Here is a 15,656-nt window from a genome sequence, read left to right as displayed (position 1 = left end):
CGAATACGGTGAATTGCAGCGGGCACACAAAGCGTTCGAAGCAACAGCTGGCGCGAAGGTTGGGCAACGTGATATTAGGAGATTTACTGACCATATTGAGGAGATCATTCACAGTAAAAGGAATTATATCTACGCTATTGTAACGTAAATCTGAGCTTGAACTATTGTTTTTATAAGTATTATCGAAATCGAAGCATGGAAAATATGTAGAAGTGATACAAAATGTACGAAATCTTAGGCCCTTTTTTGTTAATTAGGACTTAAATCTGTTTTAGGCGTTATGCGTTCGTGTATGTTTCGAGGTGTTGGGTTTTGTCTAAGAAAAATGCGAAATTGCTTTCAGATGTTTCACATGAAATGATGGATGCTTGAAAACAGTTTTCAACTGTAAGTGCCAGCGATTCCAAAGTGATACGACATCCTTAAAAGAACTAATTGTTTAGCTTCAGCCAATTTCGTCCTATATTCCCTGCTTAATAAGATAACAAAGAATAATTTTACATTTGTATACCAAAGTGATCCTTAAGACAATTGATTGCCTGCTTTCTTCAAATTTCTTCTTGTATCCGTTGCTTACTACGATGATAAAGTTTAATTACCTGAAAAATATTAAAATTGAGCCGTGCGTGGTTCGTGTTTCCGCCAGCATGTATTTTACACCCTGTTTTTAACTTACTTCCACCTCACTACGTTAATTTAAATTACTACTGTCACTGAGTTCCTGGTTTGCCTGACCTTGACCGGCGCTAGCAGCGCGTATCGACTTATCCCCTCACATAGTATCTTTGCTCGACTGCTATTACTTCCCGGTCGTTGTGTGTCGTAAGCCACGACAAATCGGATAGCGAGTATGGGTCACGAGTTTGGGCTGCCAGTTACTTGGAACGCGTCTGGAGCGCAGTCCAGACCTGACAGTCGGGGAGTTGCAATGCGGCACTAGTGCAGTCGGGTAGGAGCAGCAGTGATGTCTGCGTCCACATGGCTCGCCCGACCATTGCCGCCACGCATCACTTGAGCCGGGTCACGGTCTTCGTGGATCGTTGGTCGGTCGTCCTATTGGAAGACGCGGTTTGGCTCGCCGATCGTTCATGAGTCGGCTGTGTGTGTTTGAATCGACTCCCGATTTGTCTTCGTGCGTGCTTAGTTACTGTTTGGTATCGTTCAGATCTTCGTGCAAGTGTTTGGGAAGTTGTGTGTGTAGTTGGCGTTATTTCCACTAACGACTATTTTATATGTTGTCGGCATTCTGAGAGGAGTCAGTCGGAACGTGCGAGGAGGAGAGTTCACGGCGGCAGTTCGGGTCGTGAGTTGGGCCCTGCCAGGGAGTTGCAACGAGTCTGGAGCGCAGCCCGGACCATCCAGTCGCCGGCTTGCAGCAGCCGTGAGCCCTGCGTGGACATCGCCCGACCGACCGTCGTCGCCACGCATCACTTAAGCCGGGCCTGACCTTTACTCTATTGTTGATCGGTTGGCTGGTCCGAAGACATCACAGTGCGGCGTTGTCGACTGGGCCGCTGGCGGTTTCTGCGCAGTGTCGGAGTCTGTCTGGAGCTGTCCGATCGGTGCGAGCATCGTCGCCCGCCGACCCGGGACGTGAAGGTTAAGTGGTTTTGAGCATTACGTTGTTGGTTCCGGCGTTTCTGTTGTCTAGCTTTTCCTGTGAACAATAACGATTGAAGTGTTCGAGATAGCCGCCGTCAGGTGGAACTGATTAAATTAATTTATCCATAGTTCAGTGCACCAACAGCCTCTTGGCCGTTACTGTTCTGGTTACATGCCCTGGCTACTAACGTAAATTAAGGCCGTGTCCATTTTGGACGAAATTAACCTTATTATCGTCTTTCGTAGTTAAGTGAACCACTGGAATTTTCTGCCTTGTGGTCGTTAGTGTTCTGGTTACTTGCCCTTACCACTAAAGTAACTTTTAGGCAGTGTCATTTCCTCACCGGTTGTTGCTGCCTAACATGGTGTATAGTTTTGGCAGCTCAGTTCACATACGCGTTTGTTTGGGGATAGTGATACTTGTAACTTTTATGGGGCGTTGAATTCTCGTGTACTCCGTCGTGGCAAGCAAGCAGTTGGTTCGTCAGTCAATGATTGTCACTTGGTTCGGTTCGGACGAAACGAGTTTAGTTCGGCTCTCCGCCTGTCTCGCCTAAGTGGAGGAGGGCAGACCGATCAACTGGAGGCTCCTGAGTGCCATTCCCTTAATTATCATTGTGGCAGTATTAATGTTATTGTAACTTAACGGTATTTTATGTTTTTCATTTTGGCAATGTTAGCTGTGGGCCTTAAGCCCTGGAAACATATTTTCTTCAAGTCCAAACATTATCGACAAGTTATTGTGGGCCTTCCGCGTTTGGTGATGCGAATAGGTAATTCTTTAACTTCATGTATTGTATTACCGATTGTTGCAATATATGTCCTTAATTTGCAGAATTTAACCTTGCGGCCTGCAGCTATCTTATTGCGTTTGTTTAGCTCTTTCTGTGCACCTTCTGGGCCATCAGCCCTGTTAGCATCTTAAAACACTGAGGCCTTCTGCCTTCAGTAATCGTCGTGGTATGTTTAGAATTTTGAGGATTTGATCCGGCGGCCTTCAGCCGCTCCGCATGCTGATCTCATATATGTACACAATTTATCTTATTCGTAAATTTAGCTGTGTCTCATGTCTTTTTAAAATTGAACTTATTCTAATGCATCCGTTTGCAAGCCTTCAGTTGCTAAGTAAATTTCTTTCAAAAGTGTATTTGTGAATTAAATGATAATAAATTACAATTGTGAAGTGAATTCCACCGCAACTCCTTTGGCCCCTTCCACAATCGCCGCCCGATGTGGACGAGCGGTTCCAGGAGCTTTAGTCTGGAACCGCGCGACCGCTACGGTCGCAGGTTCGAATCCTGCCCGGGCCCTGGATGTCTGTGATGTCCTTAGGGTAGTTGGGTTTCAGTGGTTCTAAGTTCTAGGGGACTGGTGACCTCTGATTTTAAGTCCCATAGTGCTCAGAGGGATTTGAACCATTTGAACCTTTCCACAATCCTAATTATCTATAAGCCCTGCGTGATTTAGCGGGCGTTTCTAAAATTATGTATTTTTTCATACTGTTGGGACTCAAGGGTTAAAATATCGTGACTTGGAAATTAATATAGAGCATCGTGCTTTTTTGGATAACAATTAGCAGCTATGAAAGACCTATTTCTGCTTTGCCATTATTTCAGTTTGTCGCCAGCAGAGAATCCAGGTGGTCTTCGAATTAGGCCCATACACGGATCAGCAGTGCAGCATGAGCAGTAATGCTCCAGTCATTGTTTCGTGCATGAAGGGTAGCAATGTTACAGACAGATGTTGTGTAAAAGCGATCTTTGGCGTAATCCCACAGGAAAATCTAGTGACGTGACACCAGGAGAGCGCGGGGGCGATGCGATGGGACCCTCAGACCCACCCATCTCTCAAGAATTGTGTCATTCAGAACATCCCTCATTCAGCACATCCCGCACGTGGAGACGTCAAAGTGGGGGTGCACTGTCTTGAAAGGAGGTGGCCGCTGCTGCTCGTTGATCTACGGTACCATCGACTGTGAACATTGACCGTCTCTTTACAGTTTTTGGACTACGTGATTATGCTTGTTTCTTTCAGGTAGTCCCACCCTATACAGGAGTCGATAATACCTCACTACTGTTGTTACAGATTTGGGTTCTGCACACCAGATGACACACTGCACGTTATCCTGGTATGTCGCCATTTTGATGGACTCAAGTCAAACCTGGACCACTGGGCCAAGAAAAACTACTTTAGGAGCCGCTAAACGTTTTATAGTAAGTTTGAAGTTTGGAGGGAAGGAGACAAGGTACTGGCCGAATTGAAGATGTGAGGACGGGTTCAGGAGCCCATTTGGTAGAGTTCGTGCCCGCAAAAGGCAAAGGTACCGAGATCGAGTCTCAGTCCGAGAAACTGTTTTAATCTGTCAGGAAGTTTCGTTTTAGTGTAAACTATAATTCTCTATCACCAACAGTTAACAATGTTTGAAATGCTGGCGAGAATCTGCGGACATACTGTGCATTCGCTTTTTTCCTTCTGTTTCTCTGTGATAAGGAAACTGTGCTACAAATCACACTTCGAACCGGATTATGACAAAGCAAACTGTTTTCGGAATCTTTTAAAAACTGCCGACAGAGAGATTCCACTATTTAAACGTGCCGACGAAGGGATTCCCTCGGAACATTTGGATATCATAAATGTGCGAGTTTCTTCTATTTTTTCAAATGAAAAAAATGAGTTTATCGTGTCAGCAAAATTTTACTCAGGTTTGTAATGATATGTAAAAAGGTAGAGGCTGTAACTAAAAGTGGCATCACCCATCTGATTGCATGGAATAGTTAAATTCCTTACTTGCCATAGGAAAGTGGCTTTCCTTCGCCTTCCTCCGACCTCAGAACTGTGTACCCAACCACTTACGGAGGAACGTAGTTTATCGTGGACTCTGGACGGAGGAGCAACATCACATTTTCACATTAAGGAAGGATTACCACAGGTGAAAGGTGTGTCACACAAGTGCCCTAGGGCCAACGAGGATTCGAGCTCCGATCGTGGCGCCCATCCACTAAGCCAAAGAAGTGTAAGCACAAAAAACTGGTGTCAGTGGGTACTTCATTATCCACTAACTACAAATGTAGGTTTTACTCAAAATTCTTCACTCATGACTTTCCTTTTTTAACTTAGAAATGGTTAATAAACCAGGAGAAATTAAATCGCTGTTTTTGTTGCATTTTCAGTGGATGTCTTTTTAAATGTTAACCAAAGCAGTGGTGCCAATATGTATTTTTGGTCTGTCGCCACGCAAGTGAGGCGTGTAGGTGCTCCACGTAATATGTAAAAAAATTTGAGCGTAGTCTTCAGTTCAGGACGGCACTTCCTGTAGAGTGCTTGGGATTTTCCCTACAGTGCTCAGCCTATCCCCTACAGCACCTGTCCACATCCTCCACCACCACCACCGCTCTGCCCAAAGGTACCCAACCGACTGTGCATCTATCAGCCACAGTATTTTGCATGCTCTCTAGCACTACAGTGTCTGTCAAAACATTGGACGAATGAGACTTCTACCCACGTCTCCGCAATAATTACCGACGATGGTCGTATGTGCTAGTGAAGAATCTCTATTTGTCACTGAATACATTTCGACGCTATTCGTTAACAGTTCATAGTCCTCGTCGTTACGCTAGTTACGCCTTACGGACTCTCAAAGTGTGCTGCAGAAATCGCAACATTTCGCGTTTGATACACAGACCAACAGGTATGTTCTGGACGACTTGGAGGCCGTGAAAGTGCGCAGACCGTGGGCATTGCCGTTCAATTATTCTGCATTAAAGGAAATCAATGTATTCTTCATAATGAAACTGTTGACCGCCTTGCCAAGGGGAGCATTACAACACCGAACCCTTATACGGATCTCACATGGACCATACGGAAGACTGCTTATCACGCTTGGTAGTTTGGATGGTAAGTCTCTCATCATTCTAAGGGCGGCCACTTAGGGCCCATGCAACCGAACATCTGTTGTCGACCGTGGTTTGCCTCGGTGCATCTTCTCAGACGTTATATGACTTCTATCATTCACATGAAGCTGAGATACGGGTGTTAACCCGCACATATATATTAGTTGAAGACAGTCACGTCTGGACGCTGCAATAGGGCACAACGGCAGTAGCCGATCTTAACCACATCATACTGGCATGTTACAAGTGCACGACTGCTCTGTCAGACTTGTATAAGAAACTGCTTGCGAGAGGTTACCCCTTCCCCTCCAGTGTTTCTGTTTCACGACACTGTTTTGTTTCAAATGGCACTAAGCACTATGGGACTTAACATCTGAGGTCATCAGCCCCCTAGAACTACTTAAACCTAACTAATCTAAGGACATCAGACCCACCCATACCTGAGGCAGGATGCGAACCTGCGACCGTAGCAGCTGTGCGGTTCCGAGCTGAAAGGCCTAGAACCGCTCGTCCACAGCGGTCGGCACACTTTTTTGATAAATATACCTTTCTCATAGACTATTTGAAGGCCATCGGCATGCAAATTTAATTTATGAGCTACCGAGGTCTTCATTTTCACATGGCGCTAGCCCGGTTGGTAATCGGGTGGATAATTTTCTCTTGTAATTTGCGTACAGACCTCTATTTGTACATTACATTTTCATTATTGCTCCCTTGTGCATATGATGGCACTATTATGCATACCGTAGGTTTTATTGCGTTTATCATTTTGGATTTTTCTTTTATTTTAAGTACCTCTATCTGTAAGCTGCACTTCTCACATTATTATATGTTATTTGCAGTTTTGTTCTTCTGTTGTTGTGGTACTTATTGTATGATGTACGGTGTTTGCCCTTTCGTGTTTGGCCTTTTACTATAACAGCATGTGCACGCTTGTCATAATGTTCCTGTATAGTGCTGTTTGCTATTTGTCTCCTGTGTCATTGTCATGCCGTCTGTCTAGTGTTTGTGAAACTGCACGTTTATTTTACTTTAAGAGTTTGTTTGAATGCTAACTTAGTAATTCTGTACTACTTAGCTATTTGCGAAATAAAAAATTATACGCGCGATCCTCAGCCGCCGTATTATATACCAGCCGGCAGCCGTCACACGGCCCACTCGCTTTGGGAGTGTCTTCGTTACGTGACGCTACGCAGACGAGGCTAACGGCTGCTACCACACCACCCTCCGTGTTTTATCTCATAGAGCCTCATCCTTGTTGACACTGAGGGCTGAACTTGTGTCTTGGTGCATTATTTGTAGTGAGTCTTTATATACTTGGAGAAACACAAGATTAATATTGTGCTAACTTGTTCGCTGATTATTTCTGTTGCTGACAGGCTTTCGTACCACAACAGTTGCTGCACCACTCTGTACCTCACTTTCCTTAACATCGTGTACGAAGTCATACACAACGCTCCAAAATGCTTCAACTGGTATGGCCTCGGTCGCAGAATGAGCCCTCCTGATATTTACTGCGAAGTCCCTGACACCATACGAGTCATCGAGTCCTTGGACTGCCCACACCAAGTGCACAATAGAAAGCAATAAAAAAAGAGCGTGAGTGGGCTGCTCACAGAATAGGGCCTCCTCTTCCTCGCTACCGCTCGAATACCTCCAACATAAGTCTTTGCTTATCACAGGTGCTAAGTGTGCAGGGACCTCTATCAAGCTGGAACCACAGAAGTTCACGGAGATGGAATGGTATAACTTTCAATAACATTGGTAGCTGACTGTCTGAAATCCACTTGACGTAACCGTGCGTTCGTGTATTGTGAACCTGCCCTATAAATTTAACAACTGTGTGTACAATAACTGGAACAAATGTAATTGAAGCGTCGAGACAACGTGTCACAAGGTCTCGCACGCAGACCTATGGTACAACAAGTTATTGCAATACCATTGCATTATACTCACGGTATCACCTTTTGCACAGAGGTGTGCTAAGCTCTAGAATTCCAAAAGAGGTTTAGACGACAACAGAACACGACAAAATCACACGACAAAGAATGGAAGACAATTTGATACTCCATCAAGAGAGATGGCATTAAAGAGAACCCCATGAAGCGAGCGGGCCAGGAGACTGATTCGTAAGAAACGCTGACTACACTGGGCGCATGTCACGGTACAACAAAGAACTCCGGCCTAAACTATACTGTCTTCACCCTGTGGGCTAAACAATTCACTGCGTCGCCGATAGAAAGCTAGAATTATTTCAAAAGGTGAAAATCGCGACTCATCATCACATGGTACACGCCTCCAGTCACGTATTGTGTGCACCTTCGTAGCGTGTCTGACTGGCAGCTCCGATTCCCGATACTGCCTGAGATTTTATGAGAGCAACAGGAAGGGTTCTACACAGCCTATTGGTACCAGCTGAATACCTATTTGTGCGATAAGTAGCGGCTCCAAGGTCTGCGACGGCCGCAGTCACCGGGAGAGATGCGTGCCGATCCCATGCCCTCTATTTCCTTTTTCCTTTTTATGTCAACCGGTCATCGGAATGCCGTCATTGGCAGAGGATGACACGGCGGATGGCTTGCAGTAAATGGCTTAAATGGGCCAGTAGGCGGACTTATGAAAGCGTTAAGTAGTATCTAGTTAATGCGTTGCAGAGTGACATGCAACTCTGTGTTCTGTGTTGTTTTGTTTTAGGGCTCAAATATAAGCAAAGTCATTCGCGCCCATGTCAGAACCGTACACAGAGACGAAAAAGGTGTTAAAAGCGACTACACGTCAAGCTCAGTCGACAGAAGGAAAGACAGGAGGTCCTGAAATGAAGATTTAATGTCCTTCACCATATTGCTACAACAGATAAAAAGTAAAACACAGTCGACAACCCACTCAACGTTTCCTAAAACAGCCGATAACTAAGACACTACCAGAAATTAGAACGTAAGCAGCTGAAAAAAGGGCATTCTGTCGGGAAATAGTGAATTGTCCAAGGTGGATAACAATAGGCACAAAATGTTGGGGGATCAGTGAAGATGGCCAAAAGGCAATGCCCAGTACGCAACCTAGCTAAAATGATCTCCCTGCCGGCGAGAGGTTTGGCCAAGCAGCTGGGAGAGGTTCAGTTCCCTGCAACTTGTTGCCATGAAGGGAAGACCAGTGGTGATGACGAAGAGACTCACCCTGCTGACAGATGGCAACACAGAGATCACCAGAGGGAATCTAACAGCTAGTGGGCTGAGGTATGAGGACTGCAGCCTTGGCAGCAGCGTAGCGTCAGAGGTCTCGATTCCCGTCAGAACTACGTGAGCAGGGACTCGCATAAACATCGCAGTGGCTGCATCAAGAGTGAGCAAGTGACAGCTTTCTTGCACCTGTTGCCCTAAGGAACAGATGGTGTAGAGCACACAGAAGCTCTGAAGGGCACTGAGAGAGAGTAGATGACACAATTGGAAAGCCTGTATCACCGGAAGTACTGTGTGTCCTGATACAGGCAGAAGATATCTGCTGTATATACTGAGCAATGTTGCGGTAGCTGATACCGAAAATCGTCCGTGCCAGTGACGAATCCACACGTGACACCACACTCAGTCCAACAGACATCAGCTTAGGCAAAGGTACTATCAAATGTTCTGTGCGAAAGCCGAGAGACATATGGCGACAGAGGGAGTCTCGAGTAGTGTCCTTTACGAAGCGAATTAAAGCCAAAGCGAACACGGGCCGCAGGACGCAGCCAAGGTGGTTAAGAGTTTTGAGACAAGAGTGATTCTGGCACAAAGTACCGTTATCCAGGATGGCAGCAATGACGTCATCCAAGATGGCTAATTTTAGTGTGAAGTTTGAATTTTCGCAGGAAGATACGTCAACTGGGCTACCAAAACCCTCCCCCAGAAAATTGCAGGAAGTTAAAATTCCTTCAGGACAATGCAACACACCTTTACTAACAGAGGAAAATGGTCAGAAGACAGATCCCTTGTGCTATCTCTACTAACCTAAGAAAATAGCAGAAAAGAAAGGTCAGTCGGGCTTCCTCCAGTAACCTAAGTAATCCGACTGCCACCTCTTCCTACGGATTGGTGGGAAAAGGACTCAGCCTGTGCTGGGCTGCTGGAGAGAGGAACGAGTATACATTTTTATTTTGGAACAATTTATTTAGTGATACAGAATGCACGCTGTGACATGTTTGGCGTCCTGCCACACATCCTACAGACCTGCAAACTACTCGTAAATGATGCAATAAATTAATGTCCAGAGAACCAAACAACTCATAAATTATCAAAATAATAATCCATCTAAAAGACTCTGCAAACATGCATACTATTAGTCAACTGTCGAAGTCATGCACCAGTCTGTATTTAAACAATTTGACGCACTACCGGTATCCAGCATGTTCACCACGACGTCCAGAGTCCTACTGACCTAGTGCACAGTACTACCAACAGAGGGCGCTTTCACTCATTCAATGATGTAATCCAAGATGGTGGAGAAAAATTCAGCTGATGATGCCAGTACCATTATCAAAGATGGCCAATTTTGGCGGGAAACAGTGTGTTAATCATGAGGTCTGGACCTAGTACGTAGTACTACCTCCAGAGTGTGCTGTCGTCCATTCCATGACATAACCCAATACGGTGGGGGAAAATAGCAGGAAACGGTGTGGTCGCCATGAGGTCTGGACCTAGTACACAGTCCTGTTACCAGAGGGTGCTGTGGTCTGTTCTGTGACATAACCCAAGATGACAGTCTGGAGGGGAAAATGACTCAGCGGGTGCTGGGCTGCTGGAGAGATGAAGAAGTGTAATCTATTTATTTTGGAACAATTTAGTTAGGGAGAGATTTTGAAAGATAGTATATTTATCACACATACAAAACACATGCTTTAACATGCTTGGGGCCATGCGATTTAGCCCACAGCCCTGTAAGCTACTCCTAAATAACTCTCTGCAGACACGGGAACGACACCTAATTTACCGAAATAATTTCAGTATAGACATGCGAACTCCTCCTAATAATGCAGTACACTCAAGTACCAACACGAAATCCACTCGTAAACTGTCCAAATAATGCATAGCACAGCCTAGGGACCTGCTCGCAAAATAATGCAACACGCAAACAACGTGCACATGAACTGCCCACCAGCCCCTCTCCACTGGACCTCGCAGGAGACTAGCACACATGATCCCAGAAGTTGTGATGCACCGACAGACCCTCGAAACGACACAGCAGTTAGCTGCCAAGCCATGGACACCTGCCTATTCGGGTCCCTCAAGCATGAGCAGGCGGCATCCCTTCGTAACACTTGTTTGAGAGAATCTTGGCATTTGCAGCACATTCCAGAAGCGCTGATTATAAGATTTTGTCAGATAATTTCGTAGGGCTGAAGATAATATAGACATATAGCCTGTGTGAGTGTAGGCATACCATAATTTTTTCAGATGATGTACAGATACAAAAGGTAACTGCACTGTTTGTGTAAAATGTGAGTATATTGCATTGTAAAGTTACTATGGCTTACATTGTGGAATGACCAGAGAAGATGAGTGTGTGTCCTATTGTGAGGAATGTATAGAATCAGTGCAACAATAACCACGAGTATATGACACAGTTTTCTTTCATGGAAAATTATGTGCGGTATAGATACTGAGATATCTTCCAGAACCACAGCCGTCAAGAGGAGACATTATATGTACATCTATCAGTGTTGGACTGAAGCAGCAATCGTAATATTTAATTGAAGGTACACTGATAAATATGTTCCTGTCTTCGTATATTCTTGTGATACTTGTATGAATTTTATGATCTGTAGACAACTATTGATGGTTTAACTGTCAGTGCAATTTAGCGATCTATGCAAAATAATTTAACTGCTGAAAGTCTCATCTGCAGAAAACAAAGGCGAATGGAGCTCCCACTCAACTCGCGTGGCAGCTATGCGTCATCATACCAGCAACAGTAAATACACACACACGCGGTCCAGCGGATGACTTGGCGTTTGTATAATTAGACAAGTGATGTCGGTATAACACTCAAGGAACTTACACATGCTGTCAGCAGTGGAATGAAAGTGGTGGCTCACAGTGGCTTCCATGTAGTGTTGATGCGCTCTACACATAGGTCTTCACTCCTGTCAAGTCGTGTCAGCAACAGTGCCTAGGTTAACATGTATTTTGAGGGGAATTTCTCAGGTGTCTAGTATAAAGGGAAGCCGCTTCTCATGCTTCAGTTACCTAAATGAGCACCTGTGCATTGCTTGGCAGCTGACTGCCACATCACTTAGAGGGGCTGTCAGAGCATCCCGACTTCTGGGAGCATGTGCAATAGTCTCCTGTGCAATTCAGTGGAGAGGGGTGTGGTGGGCTGTGCATGTGCGTGTTGTTTGCAGTCTGTTGCATTATTCTGCGAGTAGGTTTGTAGGCTGTGCTATGCATTATTTCGACAGTTTACGAGTTGATTTTGTGTATGTACATCAGTGTACTGCCTCATTTAGAAGGAGTTTGCATTTCTATACTGAAATTATTTTGGTAATTTAGGAGCTGTTTGCGCATGTGTAGAGTAGCTTACAGGGCTGTGGGCTGGGTTGCATGACCCCAGGCATGTCAAAGTGTGAGCTTTGTATCAGTGTGATAAATATACTATTTTCAAAATCGATCCATAAATAAATTTGTTCCAAAATACACTCCTTGCTGTCTCCAGCAGCCCAGCACAGGCTGAGACATTTTCCCCTCCAGACAGCCATCTTGGGTTATGTCAAGGAACAGATGACAGCACCCTCTGTTGACAGTACTTGGTAATAGGTCCAGATCTTGTGGCGACCACACCTTTTCCCGCCATTTTCCCCCACTGACCTGGGTTACATCACAGAACGGATGACAGCACCCTATGGTGGTAGTACTGTGTACTAGGTCCAGACCTCATCGTGAACACACTGTTTCCCTCCACAATCCGCCATCTTGGGTAATGCTGCTTGCGTCATCAGCCAATGTGATCGCCGCAATCTAGGATTACGTCACAGAATGGACGACAGCACCGTCTGGTAGTGGTACTATGTACTATGTCATTTGGACCCGAAACCTCGGGGCGACCCCACTAGATGGCAGTAGTGCCTCAAATTTTTTAAATAATGACTGGTGCAGTATTTCAATAGTTGACGATTAGCACGTATGTTTGCAGAGGATTATTATTTTGACAATTTATGAGTTGTTTGGCTCTCTGGACATAAACGTATTGCGTTATTTACAACTGGGTTTACTGGTCTGGAGGCTGTGTGGCATGACGCCAAGTATGTCACAACGTGTCTTTTGCATCATAGTGATAAACATACTATCTTACAAATACCAACCCTAAGTAAATTTCTCGCAATTAAATAAAGTACAATCCTTCCTCTCTCCAGCAGCCCAGCAGCAGCTGAGTCCTTTTCCTGCCAATCCCTAGGAAGAGGTGGCAGTCAGATGACTTAGGATAGTGGCGGTAGCCCAACTGCCCTTTCTTTCCCATCATTTTCTTACGTTAGTAGAAACAGCCCAAGTGACCCATCTTCCTGCCATTTTCTTAGGTTTGTAGAGGTGTGTTGCATTGTAATAACGGAATTTAAACTTCCCACCAATTTCTGGGGGACGGGGTTACATTAGTGGAGGTAACCTAATTGACCTATCGTCCTGCCAAAATTCAAACTTCCCGCTAAATTCTGCCACCTTGGATTACGTCATCAGATAACGTCACGGCCGCCACCTTCGATGACGACATCGTCGCCATCTTGGATAACAGTACTCTGTGCCAGATTTACCCTTGTCCCAATAATGTAAATGGTTCACAAACGTGGGGAAAGTGGCCGGTAGCATGAAATTAAGCTGCTGGAGCAATATCCGAAGGCAAACTCCAGGAGATAACAGAGAAGTGGGACGTGCTGCATGCTGGTGGTCAAAGGAAGCGTCGAAGACAAAACCAAGAATATCTGCTGAGGAGAACATTACGTCAGTATGACAATGGTAGTTCGGCAGCTGTATGGCCCACTGTGACCAATGGTTATTTGCCATTTTCACGCCACTTCATGTCATAACCTGCTCGACATTCACCCAGATACGTGTTTAGACCGATCTATATTCACTACAGTAGCAGTTATCTGTAGTAGCAGTATCAGAGTTTCAAAATGACAGTGATTAAGGAGGTGTGACATTCTTCTCCACTGTCTAATGGTTAGGATCTGTTTACAGCAACTGTTCTCATTCCACATAATAGGCAAGCGAGTGGTATACCATTCATCGTAGACACGCTGAAAAGTCTGGATTGACACAAGAAGAAAAGAGGAATGGGACTTCATCTCCATATGGAATACAAATAGGAAATTCTTAAAAAAAAAAAAAAAAAGAAATGGTTCAAATGGCTCTGAGCACTATGGGACTTAACTTCTGAGGTCATCAGTCCCCTAGAACTTAGACCTACTTAAACCTAACTAACATAAGGACATTACACACATCCATGCCCGAGGCAGCATTCGAACCTGCGACCGTAGCGGTCACGGAGTTCCAGACTGTAGCGCCTAGAGCCGCTCAGCCACCCCGGCCGGCAGGAAATTCACGCAAGCACAGTTCATGTCATTAGAAAATTCTCCTACGGTGTTTTTACAAGACACCTTGCACAATATAAAGGTTTTCATGTCTCCCTCTCTTGCTCCAGTTATAAATCATTTATGTTATCGAATACTTTCTGAGCCGTGGCGACTGGCGCTAGTTATCGAGACAAAAAATAAAAGCACCTACAGCTGTTTTTATGGTTTTATTTTATTTTGTCGCTACTAGTTTCAACGCTTCATTGCGTCACGATAGTAAACGGCCGACATCCCAGAGATAGGAGGAGATGCAAAAGGCGCTACTTATGTTCCACTTGTTTCGCTGATATCGATACTCGTCTAGTCTTGTATCTCTGACTATTCCGCCTTTGGTTTTGTGGCTTGGCGTGTGGCAGGGGTCTCTCACCGATCGGCGTTCGACGAGGTAGCATTGTTTTGAAGGGAAGCCTTCGTCTCAGTCCGCGGTGCCTGGGCCTGGCCGTCCTAGCCGTCTTTGTCGTTTGGCCGCTCGCCGGGTGTACGGTGACGATTAGTCGGGGCCTTTGTGTACGAAATGGTGGCGGGTTCGTCCTCTCATGCTGGACATCTTCTCATTGCATAACTGTAAGCATTAAGTTACGTATGATTCATTCATATTCTGGTGTTAACCGGTGAAGTTGTGTGATACTTACGGTGACATGTGGTATCTGCCACAGATTAGTTAAGGATCGCTTTGAACTTGGTTCCACAGTGTCTTATTCATTGAGGCTAATGTACTGCTTATTCTGCTTCAGGGCATGTACAGTGTGTGTTATTTCAAGTTTTGACTCGGAAATTTTAGACTGTTTCGGTACACACTGTCCGGTCTCAGCTTGACCGGGACTGTGTACGTGTCCAGCAGCTGTAGAATTCAACACAATTCGCTCGGGATAGTTTAATCACTAGTTCCAGCTGGATTTTGTATAATTATTTAATGCGGGAATTTCCTTATGGCTACTGTAGGTGGTGTCGTAAATTTTGGCTAACTTCTTAGAGGACTGTTGATTTCCAGGATCGCTCCGTGGGAATTTGCATTAACTCTTGGGAGCGTAAATATTATTAATTATAATCTTGGCTGTGACTGGAGCTTGCACTTACTGGAATTTTGTTAAGACTACTTGTGCTGCGGGGTCGGTGCTGTTTACAAATTCTTGTCAGGGCTACTTACGTTGGGCCCAGTCGGATAACACATCCGCCAGTTTGGGATCCTGTACACAAGTTTTGGGCAACTAAAGCTCGCGCTCTCTACCTTCCACAGTGTTTTTTCCAAGCGCCGCTATAGCCTTTAATGCTGTTGTTTAAAGTTGCAATTTTAGAACGACTTACAGTGATTCCATTTGTTAATTTTGAGAGACCACCCTTTCATAACCTTACTGCTCCTGGAAGTTATTTAAACGTTATACTAGTGGTTTAGACAACAACCGTCATTCTCATTGAATGTAAATTTTACTTATTTGCGTATGTTGTGAACGCTGTAACCTTTGGTATCATTCCTGTTTGGTGAGGTTTTCAACCCCGGGTTCTCCTTCTTTGGCCACCTTGTGTTTGTGTGTAAGAATTTTTGGACTGTGGACTATTATGCAGCCGGT

Source organism: Schistocerca piceifrons, chromosome 1, assembly GCF_021461385.2.
Source record: "Schistocerca piceifrons isolate TAMUIC-IGC-003096 chromosome 1, iqSchPice1.1, whole genome shotgun sequence".
NCBI lineage: Eukaryota > Metazoa > Arthropoda > Insecta > Orthoptera > Acrididae > Schistocerca > Schistocerca piceifrons.
This window is presented reverse-complemented; position numbering follows the sequence as displayed.